Here is a 23,547-nt window from a genome sequence, read left to right as displayed (position 1 = left end):
ATCCTGCAGTCCAGATGACTTGGGCAACCAGAAGTTGCAACAAGAAGAAGAGTTTGGATTTGATATTCTGCTTTATCACTACCCTAAGGAATCTCAAAGCGGCTAACAATCTCCTTTCCCTTCCTCCCCCACAACAAAGGCTCTGTGAGGTGAGTGAGGCTTAGAGACTTCAGGGAAGTGTGACTAGCCCAAGGTCACCCAGCAGCTGCATGTGGAGGGGCGGGGACGCGAACCCGGTTCACCAGATTACGAGTCCACCGCTTTTAACCACTACACCACACTGGCTCTCTAGCAACTCACCTATGTGATAACCCCCAGTACAGTGGTACCTCGGTTTAAGAACAGTCCTGTTTAAGAACATTCGGTTTATGAACTCCACAAAACTGGAAATAGTGTCCCAGATTGAGAACTTTACCTCAGTCTAAGAACGGAATCCGAAAGGTGGAAGGGCACCAGTGGCAGGAGGCCTCATTAGGGAAAGTGTGCCTCGGTTTAAGAATGGTTTTGGTTTAAGAAAGGACTTCCAGAACGGATTCAGTTCGTAAACCGAGGTAAAGGTAAAGGTACCCCGACCGTTAGGTCCAGTCGCGGACAACTCTGGGGTTGCGGAGCTCATCTTGCTTTACTGGCTGAGGCAGCCGGCATTTGTCTGCAGACAGCTTCCAGATTATGTGGCCAGCATGACTAAGCCGCTTCTAGCGAACCAGAGCAGCACATGGAAACACCATTTACCTTCCCGCCGGAGCGGTACCTATTTATCTACTTGCACTTTGATGTGCTTTCGAACCCCGTTGTGGGGATTTGAACTGCCAACCGTCTGATCGGCAAGCCCTAGGCTCAGTGGTTTAGACCACAGCACCACCCGAGGTACCACTGTATATATATATATTAAAAAATACCATGGGTATACGGCATGTTAGGGAAGGGGTAGTGCCTCTGGTGGGGGATTTGTTGTGCTCCTTCTGGGGTTGTTTGTCCACCTTTGGTCCCCACCCTGCACTCAGCTCTTACCTGTGGCTCCTAGAAGCTGTCAGTATGTGACAGAGGCCACACCCCAGGAAACAGCTTCAACAGGCCAACTAAACCAGGTGAGATAGCTGATGGGTCTCAAACCTTCAGTGAGTTAGAGACTTCCCTTGCATGTGAAGACAGGCTCCGGCGGATTGAGTGGATGAGACCAACAGTGGATCCAATGGTCAAGAAAGCAGTTTCTGCATGGGCTGGAGAGGGGGCAGATGGGGCTCTTCAACCTGGGAAGGTAGCCCATCTAGGAGAAGGAAAACTCTGATCCTACACCTCTGCTACCTTGTGGGATAACTTCAGGAGAAGAAAAGACTAAGGAGTAAACCATATACAAATCTGGAGTCCCTGAGATGGTTGGATGGCACCTTGTACTCCTCTTTCTAGCAATCCCTGCTCCTAAGGTGGTGCCTAATGTATTGCTCTGTTGTCCTTTGAAACCATATCAATGTGGTCAAGAGGGGACCTTGTCATCTGGGCAGCTTAGGACCGCCAGGCTAATGCAGCAGTTTGATTTTACCCCCAGAGACGCACTCCATTGTCTCTCGAGACAGATGGATAATCAAGCAAAGATATACCTGTCAATGTTTACTTTGAAAGGAGAGGACCATGAGAGCCTGTGCTAGGCAGCTTAGAACTTCATTCTCCTTTAGCTAATGCTGACAATGAAAGTGGAATGTGTTCTGGTGCTTTGATTGTGGCTGGTGATATCATGAGTAACGTTGCAGCTGTATAGCTAAAAGAAGGTAGATCAAATAAACTGAATGAACTGGCTTAGTATCACCTGAGGGCTCTTACTGTATTGCATAACAATCCCACAACCTTGGCATGCTCTCACCAGGTTTCCTTGGGAATTTAAGAATTGGAATAGAATCTTACAGCTTTCTCAGCAATCACAGGTGTGAACAAATGGAATTCTTTCAAGTGTGCTTGGTTTGGAGAAGTATGAGGCAGAGCAGTCCTTTCTCCGTTGATATTTTATTTGCATTTGGAGCAGAATAGGAAAATTCATGGTTGTTGTTTTTTACATGAAGTGGAATTTAAAATAGTTATTTGTGCAGATGATTTGTTATTATTGCACACCACCCCAGTCTCTGAGCAGTGCATGATTCAAAGGGCTCTTGGTCAATCACACAGTTCATGTTTCCAAAGTTCATGTTTCCTGAATGGGGAAACTGCGCCCCTGAAGGACCAGGAGCGCAGCCTGGGAGTCATTTTGAACTCACAGCTGTCCATGGAGTCACAGGTTAATTCTGTGTCTGTCTACCAGCTCCATCTGGTACGCCGGCTGAGACCCTACCTGCCTGCGCACTGTGTTGCCAGAGTGGTACATGTGCTGGTTCTCTCCCACTTGGACTACTGCAATGCGCTCTACACGGGGCTTCCTTTCAAGGTGATCTGGAAACTACAACTAATCCAGAATGCAGCAGCTAGACTGGTGACTGGGAGCAGCCACTGCGACCATAAAACACTGGTCCTGGAAGACCTCCATTGGCTCCCAGTACATTTCTGAGCACAATTCAAAGTGTTGGTGCTAATCTTTAAAGCCCTAAAAAGCCTCATATTTTCTTTTTGTATGTGTTGTATTAAAATGAAATAAAAACTAACTATTATAAAAAAAAGGAAAGGAAAAAAAAGCCCTAAACAGCCTGGGCCCTGTATACCTAAAGGAGCACCTCCCCATCATTCAGCCCGGACACTGAGATCCAGCACCAAGGGCCTTCTGGTGGTCCCCACACTGCGAGAAGTAAAGCTACAGGGAACCAGGCAGAGGTCTTCTCGGTAGTGGCGCCCACCCTGTGGAATGCCCTCCCATCAGATGTCAAGGAGATGAGTAATTATATATATTTTAGGAGACATCTGATAGTAGCCTAGTATAGGGAAGCTTTTTAAGGTGTAATGTCTTACAGTGTTTTTATATACGGTGGAAGCCACCCAGAGTGGCTGGGAACCCAGTCTGATGAGTGGGGTAGAAATAATACATTATTATCATTATTATCATCATCATTACTACTACTACTACTAAAGGAGGCACAGTGAAGGCTGTGGTGTCTTTATAATATATGGTTTATATATATAAACCACCTGAGCCTACGATGGAGGGGCTCACAGCATCAACACCCCGAAAGGGTCTTGCTTCTCCCATAGCCACAGGCTTGGATTCGAACAGAAATCAAACACTGCTCTCTCTATCCCCAGTTTTCCGATTTGCTTCTAGCTCACATCACTGCAAAACTCTCCTTCTAACTACTCACGAGTTGAGGGACGGAGGCCTACCCATTTGCCACATCACACAGATTCATTTCCTTTGTTCCCGCTAATGGCTCGTTGTCCAGGCTATCACCTCAACTGAAAGGTAGCCTGGCTTATATTTTAACACTTGCTGTATCCAGGGGTTAGAAGGTTCTTGGTATACAGCCTACTCCCCACCCACCCACCAAAACTAATAATATTATTTGTCCGTGGGCTCAAAATGACGTTGCACGTGTATTGGACTCCACATCAACTTCCAAATTAAAGAGTCAAATTTATATCTTTTTACTCACGAATTTCCAATCGATTTTTCTTTGGAGGAATTGGCCGCTCACGATTGCCAGACTCAGAGCTTCGTGCAATGAAGGAAGCGCGTCAATTCCCAAGTGCCTCCGTCTCCAACCCCGCTCGCACTCGGCGCTCTTTTTGGAGCTTATCAGGGAGCGGGGGAGTTGTTCCACACACCCACAGGAACACCAGGTCCTCAGAACGCTCGATCTGAGGGTTTTTCGGGGTACCGCGGCGCTCTAGTGGTTCTCCCCTGGCTTCAAAGCACCGGCGCCCTTTCCGCGAAAGAGCTCCTGTCCGCCATAACGGGCAACTCAACTGGAATTATTTATATTTTCAGGTGTTCAGACACTTCTAAATTACATTCCCTTTTTGTGGGCACAATGAAAGCGGATCCTATGAGACATTATGGTGGTAAAGAGACTTCTGCTTCAAGACTGGAAGGATAAGCACTCAACCTCCATTACTCAGTGGTTTGAAGATCTCACTGCCTTTTCTATGTTTGAATTTTTATCAAATGATCATCAGTCTCGTTTGGATATTCATTTGGACATATAAATATAAATATACACATATATCAATAAATATGTTTAAGTTAGGATTGGGGGATTTTTTAATTGTTTATATGAATTATTATGTTACATTCTTCTGCACACACACACACACACACACACAGGACGCTCCAGAAAAAAGTATTTCACAAAACGTATCCCCCCTCAGCCAGTACTCCAGCCCTCCTTTGACACACCTAGCCCTAATACCTACTTGGTGTACCTACTGATACATGGATGCTTGTTTCCTAGGCAGAGCGCAAGCACCAGCATAGCGGTGCTAAAAGCTTTCACTGCTTGGTGACTGTGGACAAGGTCAGGGCTAAACTATTTGAAAGATCTCTCTTGTTCCGTCACATTTCCCGGGATGAGACACCAAAACCTGAACTTAGCAACTCTTGATGGCTCAGCAGCTGGTAGGAATTTGGTTGGGAAGAGAGTATGAGAATCTTATAGTGCTTTGTGTAATACATGTTTATAAAATATTCAAGTTGAGCACAGAGGAGAAGACCCTTAGGCAAACAGTGTGTTTCTCCTTTAAAGCAACATTTGTTTCGCGGAGTTGCATTTTGCCAGCTGGCTGCCAACCCCACTCCTTAGGATCCTTCTCTTCCACTGAGTACTGTACATTCCAATTCTCAGGCACTTTCCCTGAGGCCTTACCCAGATTGAATGTGCTGGATAGCTAGTAACCAACAGTCATCGAAAGGCATTAAGCAACTGAGGTCGTACAAAATTTTTAGACAAGGCCATTCTGCACAACGGCGAGACAATTCAAGTATTGTTTGGAAACCTACGTGAACATTGCTTGAATTTTGTTTACAGCAATGCCTCAATCGATGAAGCAACTTTAGCGTTGAACTTCAACTAGAGTCTCATCAACAACACATTTTAAATATGTGATTAACACATGGATGAATAACGTGGGAGTCAATAAAAACTTCCCATGCTAGAGAAAGGCCTCAATTGTGTAGTCACGAGTGAAGGATCAGGCTTGCACGCTCACAACCCTAGGGCTTTGGCAGCATTTACTTTCAGTTTCACTGGGTCTCAGTTTCCCGTGGTTCAGTTAACAAGCAAGCTATATAAGCCAGTGGTCACTGCTGTGAAACTGAGAACGGGGTGGGGAAATGAGTCACCGGCTGCCTCACCTTTAGTGACCTCTGTACCTGGGCAGCCCACTAAAGGAGCCTGCTGCCTTGCAGCAAGAGAGCCAGTGGGTAACCAACCACCTGCAGTCAGGGATAAGGGACACCTTTGATGAGGTCACATTGAAAGATGTAACAATGCACAAACTGAAGCCTTTGAAATTTGCACTTCTCTGAATTTTGCAAAATTTGGGGAAAGTGCACAACATCATAGGATGGCTGTTGTTCAGCCAAATAATCTGGGTAAAAATGCACATACTAGAGGAAATGTATATAAATACATATATTTGTGAAAATAGTTTAGAAAATGGATTGTATTAGGAAACATTGCCTTGCAAAAATGTGAATATATGGCAAAACTGCATGTACAAATGTGTATATTGGGAGAACTTTGCACTAAAATTGCTGCTGAACTAACAAAACGTTTCCTATCCTTGAAATGTTTGCCACAACCTGAGCATGTATGGATTTTTAAAGGGCCTACTGAGGCCTGGTGAATGTACACAATTGCTGGTTGTTATGCACATTTACCATTCAACTTACATTCCCCTTAACATTCACCTATAACAATCTCATCACGCAACAATCTTATCCTCATTCAAGAATCCCGCGCCTCAGGTTCCCATTTTCAAAACTAGTATGTCACTGTGCATATTAGGGTAGATGCATGCCTTGCTATGTTCCTATAAAGCACCTGTGGCATGAGTTTACATGGAAGAGATCTGTTTATAAAAACAGTGGCATTTCATTTGTTTAGCTTATGTTTCATTTTAAAACTGATAAGATAATAGCGGGAGCAAATGGAATGAAATCATGTCCGCAGGCGTTTTTGTTGTTTGTCTAGCCTCTGTTTACAACGGAACATTTTTCCATTTCCTATGTACGTCAGCTCAAGTTACACAGCAAAACTGCAATCTGAGAAGCAGTCGGAGTTCTAAACCTTTAATAAAAACCTTGTGTATGCATTAATGTCGATGGGAGCTTGAGCCCCAAACACCTAGGGGGCACCAGGTTGGCAAAAGCTGCATTAATTAGAAGCAGGGCTATCACAGGTGGCATCTAGCCTTAGCCTCCTTTGACGTCAGTTCAATATCTCACTGAATATTCACAATCAGCAAGGCTGCTCTGAACTTTGGATGACCCAGCAATAATTTGTTTATTTTTAATGAGATTTTCTGTTTAAAACATTAACTTTTTTATTATTTAATTTGTGGCGCAATCTTTTGTTGTTGTTGTTGTCCCAGAACAATTGAGGTTACTTCAGATTTCGCTTTTCTAGTATAGCAACTTATGGCATGCCTTCCTAAGTGAAAATAAATGCACGCCAATAACTAAGACAATTCCACGTTCCAAAAAACAACAACCAGTGCCTCATTTCTAAAAGGATACCTACCAAGGTCCAAGATTAAACAATATCCCGTGGCAAGAAAGCCTTAAATCAGTACTTATGCCTCTGCCTCTGCCTATTACCACTTCTATTTGTTAATTTAAATGCAGGATCTAACTCTGGATACAGTGGTACCTCGGGTTACTTAATTCATTCTGGAGGTCCGTTCTTAACCTGAAACTGTTCTCAACCTGAAGCACCACTTTAGCTAATGGGGCCTCCTGCTGCTGTCGCGCCGCCGGAGCACGATTTCTGTTCTCATCCTGAAGCAAAGTTCTTAACCTGAGGTAATATTTCTGGGTTAGCGGAGTCTGTAACCTGAAGCGTATGTAACCTGAAGCATATGTAACCTGAAGCGTATGTAACCCGAGGTACCACTGTATTAGGCAATATTGCATACCCCCCCCAAAAAAGGATATTAGGAGAAATTCACAATAAGATGATACTTTATTTTTGAGAACTAGTTTTTAAAAATTCACAAACAGATGTGGAAGTGTGGGGAAGCAATTTAAGGCTGGAAAATGAGAAACAGAAACTGACCTATTTGCCCATCCCTATTGTGGAGTCTCTGAATACTGTGAATGCACTCACCTCATGGGATCATAGGAACACTGGAAGATGTATTCTACTGAATCAGATCATTCATCTATCTACCTCAGCATTGCCTGCACTGACAGGCAGTTATACAGGGTTCAGAAAGGGGACATTCCTAGAACTATCTAGAGATGCCTGGGATTGGAACCTGGGACCTTCTGCATAAAAAGAAAACATATTCTCTACCACTGAGCTTCAGCGCTTCCTTCCACCTGAGCTCTCCCAGCTAGCCTGTCTCTAAGTGCGACTCATCCCTCAGTGCAGAGAGTCCAGAGCCAGTCAGCTTCTGCTGCTGGCCGAGAGACCAGCTGGCTGGCATTCTTTATCTCACAAACCTACTACAGAGGAAAGAAAACTACACACAAACCTGGAAATTGGTTGCAGGACTTTCTGCTGGGACTCTAGTTTTGTTCCTAACATGCATTTCCTTAGCCATTGGCTCCTCTTAGTTCCTGTCCCCAATCCAAGACACTGAAGGTGTTGTTTTTTTAACAGGGTTATATGGATGCTTCATGAAGATGGTGACACTGGTCATCACTCAGCAATGATCACTCGGCCTGTCTGGGGACTTCCACTGTAGGTAACTGTTATGTACTGAAGTTCTCACCCTGGGCCAGCAGGGGGATACTGTAGATAGTTATGCAAATAAGGGATCAAAAGTGACGTTCAGTGATTGGATAGTTTTAGAAAATTGTTACAGTTACATTGTACTGGAGCTCTATATAAGCAGGCTGACTGAACCCTTCAGTTCAGTTCTGTTCTGGCCTGGGAATAAACAAGAGCTGTTTGAAGAATCGCTGTGTCGTCTGATATGTTCACCCACAACTTAACAGTAACATTTCTGCTTGTTCTTGGGCCTTCCCCTCTTATTTCACATACCATTGTCTGTTTTCAGTGGACATTCTTTCTAGTGGAACAGATCTGCCTTAAGCAACAAGGTGATGAAAAAAGAAACAAAGTTTGTGTTTAAACACTGGCAAGTGCCTCTCCTGCCTGAAAGAAGAAGATGTATGGAGAGCTAACCAGATGACCATGGGAAGTCCAACAGCAGGCAAACATGTTTTGTGTTTTGCCTGGTTAAAGAAGAACTCCGGAATCCATTGACATCAAAATGTGTTTAAAAAGCAGGGGGAAATGGGGGAAAGTCCCACAGGTTCAGAGAAATGTCTTCTCCCCGCACACACCCTGTGATTTTGGGGAGGATTGTGTTTTATCCCCATCCAGAGAGTGAAGAAATTATTTCTTCGGCAAAGCACTAACTTAGATCTATATCTTCATTAAAACATATGTATTTAATTAAGCATTTCTTTTTAAATAAATACATACATACATACATACATACATATTTAAGGCATACTTTATGGGGAGTGAGCCCCATGGAATGTTTGCTGGGTACAATTGTGTACTAAATGTTAAATAGAAACTGAAATCCCAGGCATAAATACCACTGCGGTCAATGGGATTTGCTTATCAGTATAAGTGTTTAGGATTAGAGTGTTTGTGGTTTCTTTGATGTTCAATATTTCTCCAGGAATGAATTTGCAGAATATATTTATTAAGAAATAAGCTACTTTGTATGGCAGTGGAAGAGGATCCTTGCCCATTCTTTATCTGGAGCATGGGGGAGTGCTGAAGCAGAACAGCAAGTGGAACCCAGGTGGCAGGAACGAAATAAATAAATAACTGCTGATCTCTAGAGAAGCATCCATAAGAGCTCCTCTCTTCCAAAAAGCCACATGCTTCCCTCCCTATGCATTGAAATGGAGCAAGAGATTACTTTATCCTCATTCATTTCCATTCAGGGAGGGTAGTAAAGGTAAAGGGACCCCTGACCATTAGGTCCAGTTGTGGCCAACTCTGGGGTTGTGGCACTTATCTCGCTTTATTGGCTAAGGGAGCCGGCGTACAGCTTCCTGGTCATGTGGCCAGCATGACTAATCCACTTCTGGCAAACCAGAGCAGTGCATGGAAACGCCATTTACCTTCCCGCCGGAGCGGTACCTATTTATCTACTTGCACTTTGATGTGCCTTCGTACTGCTAGGTGGGCAGGAGCAGGGACCAAGCAACGGGAGCTCACCCCGTCGCGGGGATTCGAACCGCCGACTTCTGATCGGCGTCACCTGCATCCCTTCAGGGAGGGTAAGCACCCCATATATCCTGCCTGCCATCTCCTATGTGTGACTAATGAGGAGAGGAAGGAAGAGGCAGAGAGATGGGGTTAGCTCATTAAGGGCCCCTCTGGAAACTCCTCTTCTTGCACATTCCTGATTATTTGTGCAAATGATGCTTTCAGGGTAGTCACACATGATCCTGCTTTCAATAACTGTTTATGCCTGCAAAAGTTCTGAGGCAGTCGCACCACTTCATTTCCAATCAGTGTAGATCCTGTAACTTCCTGCTTAAATCCCATTAACTTTTTATACCCCATGTTGAAGGATACACCTTCAATGACACACCTGAATGGAGGGGCCCAGTCTATGCAATGCTGCAAACTCCACCCACTTTTACCTCTGGCTTTGCTCACCGACCGGAATGCACTCTACAGGTGAAAGACATCTTTTTCCTTCGCATGTTCAATTGCTCCACACTGAGCCCTACAAATTCTACTGGTACAGCGGCCTTGTAGGAGGATGCTACTCTGGTGTTGCAGGTGAATGCTCTGCCACAAATATTTAAGTTCAAACAACCAGTTCCTTAGTAACTTCTTAAGTATCCTCAATTCAACCACGTGTTTCTAGTAAGTTTTTTTTACAGAGAAGCTCAAAACAAAATGCAGTATCTTTTTGAAAGGTATGTGGGGAAAGTTTTTCAAATAAGCCACAGGAAATATTTCACAAGGACACTGAAAATGACCTTGAGTTTAAAAGGAACCGCAACAAAAAATCCCAAGCACGATGGTTTCACAAATGCTTCAGGTTTGCTTTTAAGAACAAGACACAAAGCAGACCTTCAGAATTAGCCCTCCTTGCTTTAATGAAGCACAACAGTCAGAAGTGGACAGGACTTCTGCAACTCTTCCTCTTTCTTTTTATTCCTTGAATTCCTTTCTCCTTAACCTGCCTCCCAGAACTGTATGCGCACACAGATCTATTTTTGAATCCTCAGACATGCATCAGCATTCCATGCTTGTTACACAGGGGGTTACTGTAAGGGTTACTGAACTCGGCAAGAGCATCTGCCAAACTTACTCGAGCATTTCCATGTTGTCAATTTCCTCCCACAACGGTACAGTAAACAAAACAGCTTTTGAGCAAACACTGCATGAGTCCTGGTGACATGTAGCATGGGACAAGTTATAAACTCTCCAGTTCACTGTGGAAATAACTCATTTGTCTCTGTGCCTCTTTGGCTAGTCAATTTCACAAAATGTTCATTATCCTAGGACCGAGAAAGCAAGAATGTGGGGTTTTTTAAGGGCTGTATGTCCAACAGAGCATTTATTGTTGTCGATCCTCTCTAGCCAGGACCTGGCCTGAAACAAAATCCCAGTGCCCTCTGGATGTTTTGGGCTAAAGATTGCCTTACCAGACGTTTTTGCAAGGTGGTACCGTAGGTATAAGAGCTATTACTTCAGCACTTTGGGAGGACACGGTTCCTGGGTGGGTGGCAATGCTTTGTGTGAGTGTGAGCAGTTATGGCAGTGGCCTGTACTAGGTGGTGCTATATGCCTGCATAGTGTAGAGATAACAGTTCCCTGATCTCCTCTGCCACCTCACATCACCCTTGGGTAAGAGTGTTGGGATCCTCCTTCCCGGTGCAGCAGTACACACCAGGGGAAGCTGGTTGCCTTCCAGAGAACTGCCATAGGATAGCTCAGTTGGTAAGGCATGAACCTCTTAATTTCAAGACCCACATTGAGCAAAAGATTCCTGCATTGCAGGGGGTTGGACTTGATGGCGCTCATGGTCTCTTCCAACTCTATAGTTCTATGATTCTATGATTCTGTGTCACACGAGCTGCTGGCTTGCTATTCCTAGAGCCTGAAGCACTGGGCTTTGGCAACTGGTGTCTGCATTGTTGAGGTTAATAGCTTCTATGCACGCTGCAGCCCTGCTATCTCTCAGTTAAGTACTGCCTGAAATGAAGGCACTGCATGTCCTGAAAAAAGCTCAGAATGTACTAATGAAAACAGGACCCTTCTTCCTACAGGTATACTCAGGCAGTCCCTGTCTCCTTCTCCAGTCTGGCTCTTTGCAAAAAAGCAAGATACAATTGCAAGCATAGTATGAATTCTGCAAATAGTCCAACAGAAAGTTACTTTCCCCGGCGTGCTCAAGAGCAATAGTGGACCTTGGAGTCTCAAATTTAAATGGGTGCCCTGTGCAACCCCAAAATTCGGCACTGTCTGCCTCTTGCTTTCCATTCTACATCATAGTTGAGGCGCCCCTGCAGCACTCTCAAGGCTCTATACCTGAACTGGTCATGCTCCCCTAAATCCACCTCTGCCAGGAGACAGGAGTTCCCCAGAGCAATGCAGACTTACTCGATCCATGCAATTTTCCTAAGGGTGCTCAGAAGGAATGTGCCATTTATAGTCTTTAATTAGTCCTTCCAATCCCCGAGCTAATGATGATTATCAGTAGTCATAAATTCCTGGCTGTCCTTTCTAGTATTATGAAAATAATACACGGAATTTAAAGAATTATTTGTGGCCATGTAGCTTGCATTTTTGCCTACTGTATAATGCTTTGTTGACGCAGAACAGGTTAAGAAAAACACTTGCCCTGATTGAGCTGGTGTACTGCAGCCATGGGTGGGGAACCTCAGGTCTGGGGGACAATTGTGACCTTCTTGACCTCTCCATCTGTCCCTTGGGGCTCTCCCTAGGCCACGCTCCTCATGGGAACTACTTTGTGGGGGTATTTTAGGGCTGCCTGGTGCTTGTCTAGATGAAGGATGGAGTGGGGGGAGTGTGTGTGTGTGTGTGCAGAGGGTGTGTACCTGCTGTACAAAGGTAAACATTACATTCCTTGCTCTGCTCACTTTTCCCTCGGGCCCTGATCACCACTGAATGCGGCCCCCAAAAGTTTGCCCAGAAGGGGATGAAAAAGCTTCCCCATCCTTGCTTTAGAAGTTAAGAGATCCAGAGCCAGATTTCCCTAGTTCAATGTCACCTCAGCCATTAACAACAAACTGGGTGGCATTGAGCAAGTCATCCTTTCTAAGCCTCATCTCTTTCACTGCCATGTGGAGGAAAAGACAGCTCTCTCCTCCCTCAGCCCACATTTTTTTTCCTACCTGGGAGATTATTGAGATGTGTGAGTACTTTGTGTGCTCAGAAAGCAGTATACTGGGTGTCCAGCCACAACCTCCTCCTTCATCTGATCTGTCAGAGCACATTCCTGATTTGATTCCTGAGTGGGTTCTATATAGATACCCACTACCTGTCCAAAATTTCTGATCGCAACAGTCATCAAATCCGTCTTCTCATGTAACTGTTCCAATAAAGCACTTGTTTTACAGAAAGCACGCACCAGAGCCTCTGAGCACATTGTTGTACAAGGTCAGAAGTCTATTCCCACGATCTTAATCTGTTGCAGCTGCTCCCCAGTTCAAGTTTAGTAACAGTTTCACCAGCTCCCTCTAGGGGAGGAACTTCTATTTGTATCCAACTCTTTTCTTTTCTTTTTTTAACAGCAGATCTAACAACAAAGTTTCCTTTTTCAGATATTTTGTCAATATTTGTTCCTTTAAATTGCGAAAGAGCACAATGGAATATTATGAAAAATGGGAAGGATTTGCTGTGATAATCAATAACTAGAATACAAAAAAGGGAGGGGTGAGGAGGTCGATGAAATAAGGTAATGACAGTTAAGGATTTGGGAATATTGGATTTGTTTTTAAACTTTTGTGGATTATTTTTGTTTTTTGATTTTGATGTGTTATGTGTCTTGTTTTTTGCTTTTTGCTTTTGATTTTTATTGACTTGTATTGTTTGAGTGTGGTTTGTTTTTTCCTTGCTTTTTTCTTTTTTTTTCTTTTTGACTTTTCTGTAATCTTAAAATTCTTAATAAATATCATTTAAAAAAAAAAACAGAAAGCAGTATACTGTATAACTAAGTAAATGGGACAGATCCATAATCAGGATTTATTGCATCTTTTTTATTTTCCTTTTAAGGTTAAAACTTTAACTTTTAAAGAGAAGGGAAGCAGATTTGGGCCACGATGCTGGCAGAGATGTCAACCTCCCATGTCACTAATTCTACTTCAGAACTTTAAGTTTCCACCGCTGAAGGAGGTTAAAAATCCCTGTCACCAAACTTGGCCCACCAGAGGGGTCACTTTGGCCCACTTCATCACCACCAGAGGTGGCAGGACCAGTGGGAATGCCATCTTGGAGGCTTCCGGCACCTGAGGTGGAGGCCTTACACCGCCTAATGGCTGGGTCGGCTCTGTTTATGACAAACTACTTCCTACAGCAACTTTTCTTTCTCTATACTGATGCTGAGTGCACGCCATACATTCAGAAGCATTTAAAGCCATAGTTTCCCTAAAAAATCCTAGGAACTATAGTTTGCACCTCCTAGAGGCACATTCCCAGCACCCTGAACAAACCATAGTTCCCACGATTCTTTGGGGCAAGTCATGTGCTTTAAATGTATGTCGGGCAGGCAGGTAGAGCATTATATAATGGGTAGATGAAGAACAAAGTGTCCTGTTGGTCATGATTTAAAACCTGAACAAACTGGATACAAACTCTAAAGTTATGGAACTCCATCCCAACAGAACTGTGTCAGGCAAAAGATGCACCTCTTGACACTTGAGATGTATATTTTTAGGACCCACCTTATTTTGGGGATTAAATTGTTTTTAATATTGTGTTTTAATTGTTGTAACCCACCCAGGGACCTTAGAGTGGTGGGTAGGTAAAATGATGATGATGATGATGATGCAAATGCAAATCTTGGTACGGTATTTAACAACTTGACTTTAACTGACTCTTGTGTAAGTTGTGAGGTACTCTGTTAAAGCTGAGGGGAACTATCTTCTGTGGTGAATGGAAGGTCTCCCTGAACAATGCAGAAGCTGTGGTTGCCCTACTCTGACGTTTGTGGTGAATGACACAGGCTTTCTTTTGGTAACTGCTCATTTTCACTAGGATCATATGGGCCATCACTATTTTTTGTCAGCTGTCAACAAGAGAAAAACCTGTAACTTTGTGTATAGTAAAGGTAAAGGGACCCCTGACCATTAGGTCCAGTCGTGGCCGACTCTGGGGTTGCGGCGCTCATCTCGCTTTATTGGCCGAGGGAACCGGCGTACAGCTTCTGGGTCATGTGGCCAGCATGACTAAGCCACTTCTGGCAAACCAGAGCAGCGCACGGAAACGCTGTTTACCTTCCCGCCGGAGCGGTACCTATTTATCTACTTGCACTTTGATGTGCTTTCGAACTGCTAGGTTGGCAGGAGAAGGGACCGAGCAACGGGAGCTCACCCCGTCGTGGGGATTCGAACCGTCGACCTTCTGATCGGCAAGCCCTAGGCTCTGTGGTTTAACCCACAGCGCCACCCACGTCCCCTACTTTGTGTATACCATGCACTTATTCATCAATGCTAGAAAATTTTGCCGATCAGCATCGTCAACTACTCTTGTCTACCTGGAGAGTCAAGCCCTCCACCTGTAACCTGGTGGGGGAGGTAGGCAAGCCAGGAGACTCTATGTCAGGCCTGGAGGTCTGGCATCCCTAAGCCAGAACCAATGACAAACAGAGTCAACTCATTCTAGTTTTGTCCCTTTCCTCTCTCTTGCTGGGTTCTGCAGGGAATAAAGAAAGAAGTGGAAGTCAGTGCTGGTTGCTAGTAAGAGGGCAGGTGGCGGGGGGGGGGGGGCTGGCTGGCTGAAGCCAAACTGGGTGCCTCATTTACTCTAATGGTAGAACAGCCTCTACTGGATGTGAGGGCTTTTTCTGTAACTTTCTGCTGGTGTTTGTCCCTCTCCTTAGCTTTTACTGTCCACAATTTAGTTAGCTTATTGTTTATTTTATTATTTATATTTACAGCCCATCCTTCACTAGAGACCATGGGTGGGCTTGTGGCCTTTCCATTAATTTTGGTATTTTAAGGTGACTCTACTTTAAATTTTCTGTGCTGCTGCTTCTTGGTTTGTTGTTGTTGTTGATGTTGATGTTGTTGTTGTTGTGGTGGTGGTGGTGGTGGTGTGTGTGTTTGGCTTTTAAATTATTTTAGTTGTTTTGTAGTTGGTTGTTTTAGTGTATTTTGAACATTGTTAGCTACCCTGAGAACTACCTTGGCAAGTGGAAACTAAGGCAAGGTATAAATAAATAAGGCTGTCCAGGGACGCGAAAGAAGGGCAGTGGAATGCCACTCTAAAGCCAACTGTATGTGGTCAGAGAACCTGCCAGTACTTATCACTTGCAACAAAAATGCAGCGAACAACAACATATTAGGAGCAGGTGCAAGGAGACCTGATAGGGATGCAAGTGGTCAGCCTAAACATGTGGTTAGAATCCTTAAATTCCAATAAACATCTGACTGGAGGAAACCAAACAGAAAGGTTTTGAGGAATTGTTCAGATAAACAACCAACAAGATAATAAACTGAGACATTTCTCTGGTGGCCAGGCAAAAATATATTATTCTGGTGCTGGTGTCTGATTGTGCTTGGAGCAAATATAGATGTGAGACTGAAAGCTCTGTGCTCATTCCCCACAGGAAAGAAAACAGAGGCGGTAGTGTGCAGGTTATTTGGTGGGACACTATATAAACAATTAAATCTATTGGTTGTTCAGCTTTAAAAAATAAACAAGAATTCCACCTTCTTTTCAGGCTTCCACTATCAACCCCACGAAGACGAGGGCCCCCAATATATTGGTTCAAGGTTAGGAACAAAGAGAGTTGCATTTGTCCAGCTGTTCACCTATGGCCTTCAAGGTGGTGGATTCTTCCCAGAATTCCCTGTCTCCCTTGGAAGGTGGTGAACTCTCTTTCACTGGTGATTTTTACATAGAGGTTGGATGGCCATACGTCACAGAAGCTTTCCTTGCATTTGCGTATTTTTCTCAATTCTCAATTAAGTGATTCTGCAGTTCTCTCCCTTCCCTGGAATCATGGGTCTCTTTCTCTTTCATTCATGTGTTTCTCAAGATCAAGCACTGTCATGTTTTTTTCCAGACAAGTTACAAAATTTCAGTCTGTGGGTGGAAGATTCTACTGGAGCTTGAGTGCTCACAACCCTTGTATTTCACCAACTGCTGTCTTGTGACCTTTCTGAAGCCAAGACTTTTTGCTGACTGAGGTGAGGAACAAGATGGCCATCCCTCCCTATTCCTTGTACAGAAGCCAACTGGGCTGGCAGTTGAAACTTGCCCAACATGCAGCAGTGATAGTAAGAAAAAGGGGGAAATAGGCCCCACTGGTCCCACCACCCTCCACTGGTATAGGTGCCAATATCATGTTGAATTTCTGACATATTAGGAAACCTTCTTATGCTAGAACTTCTAATCAAAAATTGGCCACTTGTTTAAATGTTTAAAGAAGATTGGAAAACGTTTATTGAATATGTGGGAAATAATTGCTCAGTTCAATACCTATGATATACTACACAACTGGGGCCTCAGGTCCCTGAAGGAACACTTGCTCGTACATGAATCTGCCCATATACTATGGTCTCTGGTTGATGGTCTCCTCTGAGTGCTCTTTGTGTCAGAAGTGAGGCAACTGGCAACTGGGAGAGAGGATACTTTTGGTTTTTGCTCTTATCTCTGATACCCTTTCCCTAGGGAAGCTCACTTGTGCACACATAATTTGATCTTTCTGGTACCTTTTTATTTTTTCCAACTTAGGCCTGTTTTTTTTGTCGGAACCTGCGCTCGGCCGAGCTGATAAAGCCCCACTTCCGGAATTGCCCTCCAATGTGATTAACGACCTGAGCCTTTGATGAGGCTCCAGGCACATTCCCATTCGGCAGAGAATCAAAACAGCACGCGGAAGTGATGAAGTTTATGGCTACATTGCTATGAGTTTTATTACTAAGCTACATAGACAGAAAATATATCATCCTCTCTCTGTGAGAGCAGAGAGCAACTGAAACAAACAAAGGGACAGGAAACCAGTAACGTCACATCCGTCTCCTGTCTTCCGTGAGACTTCCAACAGCCTGGAATGTCTCTGGAATGTAAACAGAGTCTTGTGACTCTAAGCAGCTGCACAGTGGCAAACAGAAACTAACATTTTTAAGTTGCTTTCAACTTCTGTTGATGTTTTGATTGGTTTTAATTTGTAAGTTGCCCTCAAAGCTAATGTTGAAGGGCAGTATACACATTTCTTTTTGGGATCTGATGATGACAATGGCTCCTAATGGCCACTACTATATCTAGCCTCTGCAAGCCAATAGATATCCACTTGTGTTTTGATCAATGTGACTTAAGACCCGATGCCATAGAATAGTCCAGTACATCAGCTTCTGTGTGCTAGAATGACACTTCTGACCATCTACAAAGTTATTTTCTTTATTCCTTTTTTTTAAATGATATTTATTAAAAGTTTAAGAATTACAGAAAAAAAGAAAAAGAAAACAACAAAAAATTTGACAAAGCATACATTACAATACATAAAAACATAAAAAACAATACAACAATACAGCAAAAAACAACAACCCAATAACATTAAAATACACATCCAATGTTCCATATCATTATCTTTCATTTACTTGTTTCATCGACCTCCTCACACCTCCCTTTTTGTACTCTAATTTAATTAATTGTTTCAGCAAATTCTTTCCATCTTTCTCAATTTTTGTTATATAATTTATCTTAACGATCTAACCTTTTAATTAACTCAACAAATCCTTTCTATCTTTCACTATATTCTGTCATTCAATTTACCTTAATTTATTTAACCTTATCTTACCATTAAAAAACCACACCTTAAAACTTAAAACTTAATGTACATAACTCCTTATATCATTTCTACTAAAGCCAAATAGTTTCATTCCAACATTTTTCCTAATACTCATTAATTTTACACTAATTCTCAAAATATTTTTTTAAAAAAACTTTCTTCCAATCTTCATCCAATGTCTCTTCTTCCTGGTCTCGGGTTTTGTCAGTCCTTCTTGTCCATTCCATCTAGTCCATCAACCTGGTGATCTTATGTCCGAGGCTCTTAAGTCTTTTCCATGTCCCTTCTGCAGATCTTCTTCTTGTTTATACCTGCACTTTACTTTGTCTTTTGTTGATCTTTTTCTTAATTTCTTTCCTTTCTCATTGGGGGGTAGGTCTCGGGAGGACTCCAATCCAAAAATATCTCCATCTCTCCTCAGCAGATCAGCCCATTCCCTACAGTCAACACTGTAATCCAGGAAGTATTTAAAAGCATGTTTCAAAGTCCTTCCAAAATTAAGAGCCCTCACAACTCCAGACCTCCCCCTGGTCCGCTCCAGATTCAAACTTCAAGAACAGCGGCTTATGCTCCTGCAAGGCCTCGGATCTCTCCATTTGTGTTACTTGAGGTTCAACAGCAACCTCCTCCATTATCTTCTGCACTTGCGCTTGCCCTGTCAAAACAAGTTCCTGGGCTGGTTCCTGAATGGTTTCTATATGGGTATTCGCCGTTTGTCCAAAATTTTTAACTGCAACAGTCATCAAATCCATCTTCTCATGCATCTGCTCCAGCAAAGCGCTTGCCTTGCAAAAAGCAAGCACCAAAACTTCTTCTAAACACATTTTTATTCAAGGTCAGAGTCTGGTCTCACGATCCTAATCTTACAGCTGTGAAATCCCCAGATCGACTCCGGCAACAAATTAACAAGCTCCCTCTAGAGGAGACAATTTCTATTTGTATCCATCTTTTGAAAGCAGGACCAACAAAAGAAAATTACTTTCATTTTTCAAATACTTTGTTTCTTTTGAATGCAAGAAGCAACATTGGAGTCAATTTGTTTCTCTTTTTTTACTATCTGTCAAAAGACGTTTCATTCACAGTTGATGAACTTCCCCATAAATTTCTGTCTCTGAAACCCCGTTCCCAGGTTTGAGACGGTGGAAATTTATCTTTCTTTACTCTCTCTCCTGCAGGCTTAAACAGTCAAAAATTCCCCCCCTTTTCTCCTGCTTCCAAGAGGGGTTTTGGTGGTAATAACTGAAGGAAATTTAGACCTTTATATACGACTTTCCAGACTTTAGCTTACAAAGTTTTTGCTTCAATCTATTTACAAAAAACGGGAGGCGGACTTCCTGTTTAGAGCCTTCCCGCTTCAGTGCCAAATTAAAATGTTTCTTAATCCAATTCTCCGTTCTACTCACGGGTACTTGTTTAGAGTCCAATTGTCCACAGGAAAAAGTCAGCGCTCTCCGGCAATGGCTGTGCGGATTCACTCCGTAAAAGTAGCAGTTGATTCAAAACACCGCGCCACTCACCCCACGTCGCTTCGGATCCCCGAAAAAGGGTTTCCCTGCGAGTAGGGGAGGCGCTCCTGGTGTCAGCCGAATCCCACGTTCCCAGGCTTCCTCCGCCTGGGATTTTTAGAGGGTCTCCGCCTTCGCCGCAGCCACAAGACCCGATTTTCATGGAGCAGGTTCCTCTCGGTCAGAGGAACTCTGCCATTGCCGATGGCGCTGACCCGGAAGTTCCGTTATTTTCTTTATTCCTGTTGAGAGAGTACAGCCAGCCATGTGGTCTGAAGTGGGAACAGTGCAGGGTTTCCAGATAAAATTATGGGCCTTTCAGTTTAAGCCAGTTTTATTTTTCATGTCAAATACTGCCTAAAGATAAAGGACTACAACATGTCATGTACATTGCTATTTAGAGTGATTGATTCAGAGGTTGCAAAACTATTATCAGATGGGAGCCTACATGTCATAATCAGCAAATTCCTAGTGCATTAAGTTGAATAACAGGATTATTCGGCTTTGTAAAAGCAGAAAATACGTGCAATTTTAGATCGCCTTGAGAATTAACTATATATGACAGCAACAGCAAGGTAGCTTTGCTAATACTTTGGGAGAAATGTGCACTCAACAGTTCTATTTCTAGACGAGCCAATAATGTGCTATGGAAACTGGAAAAGTCACTTGGGGAGCATTTTTAGGTATTGGATAATTTTAATAGTTTTAATTGCTCTTCATATCTATTTGCTTATTGTTTCCCTCTGTTTACTCATCTATAAAGTGTACCCATTGGAAAACAATCAGAAGCAATATCTACTTACAAAGATTTTATTTTTATTCTTTTAACTATTCCTAAGGGTCATTTATTAGGAATCTGTTGCCATTTTCAAAGCATTGATGAAGCTGCTAGCATGGGGTGGGGGTCTGGATGTGGCAGTGGCCAAGGGATAGGGTAATAATTCTTGCCCTTGTGCTCTTTTTATTCTCAAAATCCTGCCAAACTGCTAATAGCCTCATGAGTGGGTGGCAGGGAAAACATAGGCACAATATTGTCCCTTCGAACTGGAGGCTTCACAGCAGAGCTTGGGGTTGTGGTGGTATGTGGATTTCAATCTGGAAAAGAGAGAAAAGCTTGGACCTACGTTTCCCAGCACTGCAGTTCTGGTCCAATTCCACCCCACTGACTACAGTACTGTTGAGCTTTGAAAAAGATGCTGAAATCCTAGACCTCCCATATCCTTGAGGTTTGCTTGACATTTGCAACTCTTTGTAGTACAGTCCCATGTTGATTGACGGTGGCTCTGAACTAGTTGGCTAAAGGTAACTTTGCACTAAAGACTTACATGGGCTTGAACTCAGTGCTTTTTTTCTGGGGGTACGCAGGGGTACACATACCCCTAAACATTTTGTGAATCTAAGTTGGGCTTCATTGAGGTGCAGTATTTCAATGAGTAGGAAAATGAGAGAACCCCTACACAATTTTTTAAAGAAAAAAGCATTGTTTGAACCAGTTAAACAGTTTTTGTTCTGCCCCCAAAAAACCCAGGGAATTGTAGTTTGTGGGAACCTTTATAAGTGTTTGTAAATAGAACTAGAACAGTATTTCCTATGGTCCTTTAGCTAGGAAGGTATTGTAATTAAACTTGTTTAAAGCTGATTTTAAAGTGTAGTGTACAAAGATCCAAATCTTTGGTCCAATCCAAATTACGTACTGCTGCTTCTTTCTTGCTTCAGGAGGCACACAACACATGCTCCACCCTGTAGTAATGCCACCATTTCAGGCCCTTCATTCCCTGATTTTCAGATTGCTTTTATAATAGTTTGATTCTATTTATTGCATTGTTTTTTCACCATGGATTTCTATGTGAATCAGCCACATGCTATTATTTTGGTAGTGACTTCTCAATGTGCACTTTTCTCCAAGCCTTCACTTTCCATGGAGTGGGAGAAATGTTTGCAATCGTGGAAGGATTGTGATTGTGGTGATCTCTACCTGTGTCCTTCTCAGGTGCTATTTCTGGGGGTGCAGCCTCCTCCCCACCCCCATGCAAACAAACCAAGAGAGCAATCCCTGTCAACTGACTTGCATAATAGGAAAAGGAGTCAGAATCTCCAGAAATAGATAATGATGGTGAAAATCTCAGCAAGTATTCTGTTCTCCAGGTGATACTTGTCGGGGTGTGGTGAAATTCCCCCAAACAGACTCCCACATCTTCTGGGGATGCAGAATCTTCTTTCTGTCTATGCAGGTTAATTGAGAGCTCACTTTTAAAGCACATTCAATGCACATTTGAAGCAAATCCTGGGAACTATAGCAGGCTTCCTCAAGCCTTGGCCCTCCAGATGGTTTTGGCCTACAACTCCCATGATCCCTAGCTAGCAGGAGCAGTGGTCAGGGATGATGGGAATTGTAGTCTCAAAACATCTGGAGGGCTGAGGTTGAGGAAGCCTGAACTATAGTTTGTTAAGATCACTGAAAATTGTATGTCTCGAGGGAAAACTACAGTTCCCATGATTTCTTGTGGGGAGTCATATGTGTTGAATATGCTTTGAATGTATAGTGTGGAGCTGCCCCAGCTTGCATTAGCTGTCTGTGTAGGTGTGCATGCCTCTACCTAACGAAAAACCAAAACCAAACCACAGTTTCAAGCCCTGCCCTCTTCCCAAGTAGTTTCAATTAGTTACAGGGATGTTTGCCACAAAGCAGTGTGAGAAACAACAAGGGTGCAATTCACATGATGTAAGAACTTCCCACATTTTATTAAAAAAAAGAGATAGTGTTGTATTTTATACACCATGCCCCACCCGCCCGAGAGACAACTGCATGTGTGAAAATGAGCACTCCAGTAATGTCTTGAAAAACAAAAGGGACACCAGCAAGGATTGCCCTTTACAGTTTCTGTTACCTGAGCTAGGGCTGGAGCTAGACACATCAAAGAAGCGTTTCAGTTAAATGTGTTGTAAACTTTGCATGAAAAACCAGGTTGGCAAAATCAGAACTCCACAGCACCATCTGGTATCACAGTGCTATAATGTACAGTGGTACCTCGGGTTAATAACTTAATTCGTTCTGGAGGTCCGTTCTTAACCTGAAACTGTTCTTAACCTAAAGCACCACTTTAGCTAATGGGGCCTCCTGCTACTGCTTGCACCACTGCTGCACAATTTCTGTTCTCATCCTGAAGCAAAGTTCTTAACCCGAGGTAATATTTCTGGGTTAGCGGAGTCTGTAACCTGAAGCGTATGTAACCTGAAGCATATGTAACCTGAGGTACCACTGTATATATAATGTTCATAAAGTGCTTTTTCTTTGCCAATGTTGCTGAGTCCTCGGTCATAGTGATTCAATCAAACAACTGGCACTTTTTGAACTTGCCATCTTTTTTTATCCCCCTTCACTACAGCTAGCAAGGAAGAATTGAGATAATTCCTTTGCCATTGGACTTGAATCCAGAAACTGTGAAAGTACAGAACACAGCTCTGAAAACATGTGAATATGTTGTCCCTACTCTGCATATTAAGGAACAGAGTATAAGGAAGCCAGTTCAAAAGGGCGAAATGCCTTCCTCACAAGCAGCTGTGAAAGGAGAAAGTCAAAAGAAATAAGCATGGGAAAAGTGTGGAATGCAGCTAGGACCCAAACACTGTAGAGCATTTGGAAAATAATGTTTGAACTTTGGGAAGCATAATAATTTCAAAAGGTGTAGCTAAACCAGAGAAAGAAAAATCAGGTGCAGACTGTTGAAGATACTTTAGATGATACCATATTTTTCCGTGTATAAGACGGGGGGGGGGACGACGACTCAAATTTAAGAAAATGGGGGGAGATGGCCCAGAGTTGTTGAGCTTTTTTGGGTGGCAAATGCAGAAAATCACTAACCCGAATGACATACGCTGACAATCGTTTGCTTCGCCAAAGACAACATGCACCTGCCCACACACCAACAGCAGAGGGCAA

At 43.2% G+C, this 23,547-nt stretch overlaps 1 long non-coding RNA gene across 2 annotated transcripts in view; it reads right to left on the bottom strand.

Moving 5' to 3' along the window:
- Window positions 1-6,438: 6,438 nt before the first annotated feature.
- The window catches only part of LOC308485163, a 33,533-nt gene continuing 16,424 nt past the window's right edge, over window positions 6,439-23,547 (bottom strand). Inside the window, exon 3 of one of the 2 annotated variants that reach the window (XR_013990430.1) lies at window positions 6,439-6,563. This is a non-coding gene — a long non-coding RNA (uncharacterized lncRNA). Of the gene's footprint in view, window positions 6,564-19,226; window positions 19,850-23,547 lie in introns of those variants that run through there. The other variant, XR_013990431.1, reaches the window with a different exon arrangement.

The sequence above is a fragment of the Podarcis pityusensis genome (genome assembly GCF_964106645.2).
Source record: "Podarcis pityusensis genome assembly, chromosome: 9".
Classification (NCBI taxonomy): domain Eukaryota; kingdom Metazoa; phylum Chordata; class Lepidosauria; order Squamata; family Lacertidae; genus Podarcis; species Podarcis pityusensis.
The sequence above is the reverse complement of the archived record's forward strand: the minus strand, read 5'-3'. Positions and strand labels throughout refer to the sequence as shown.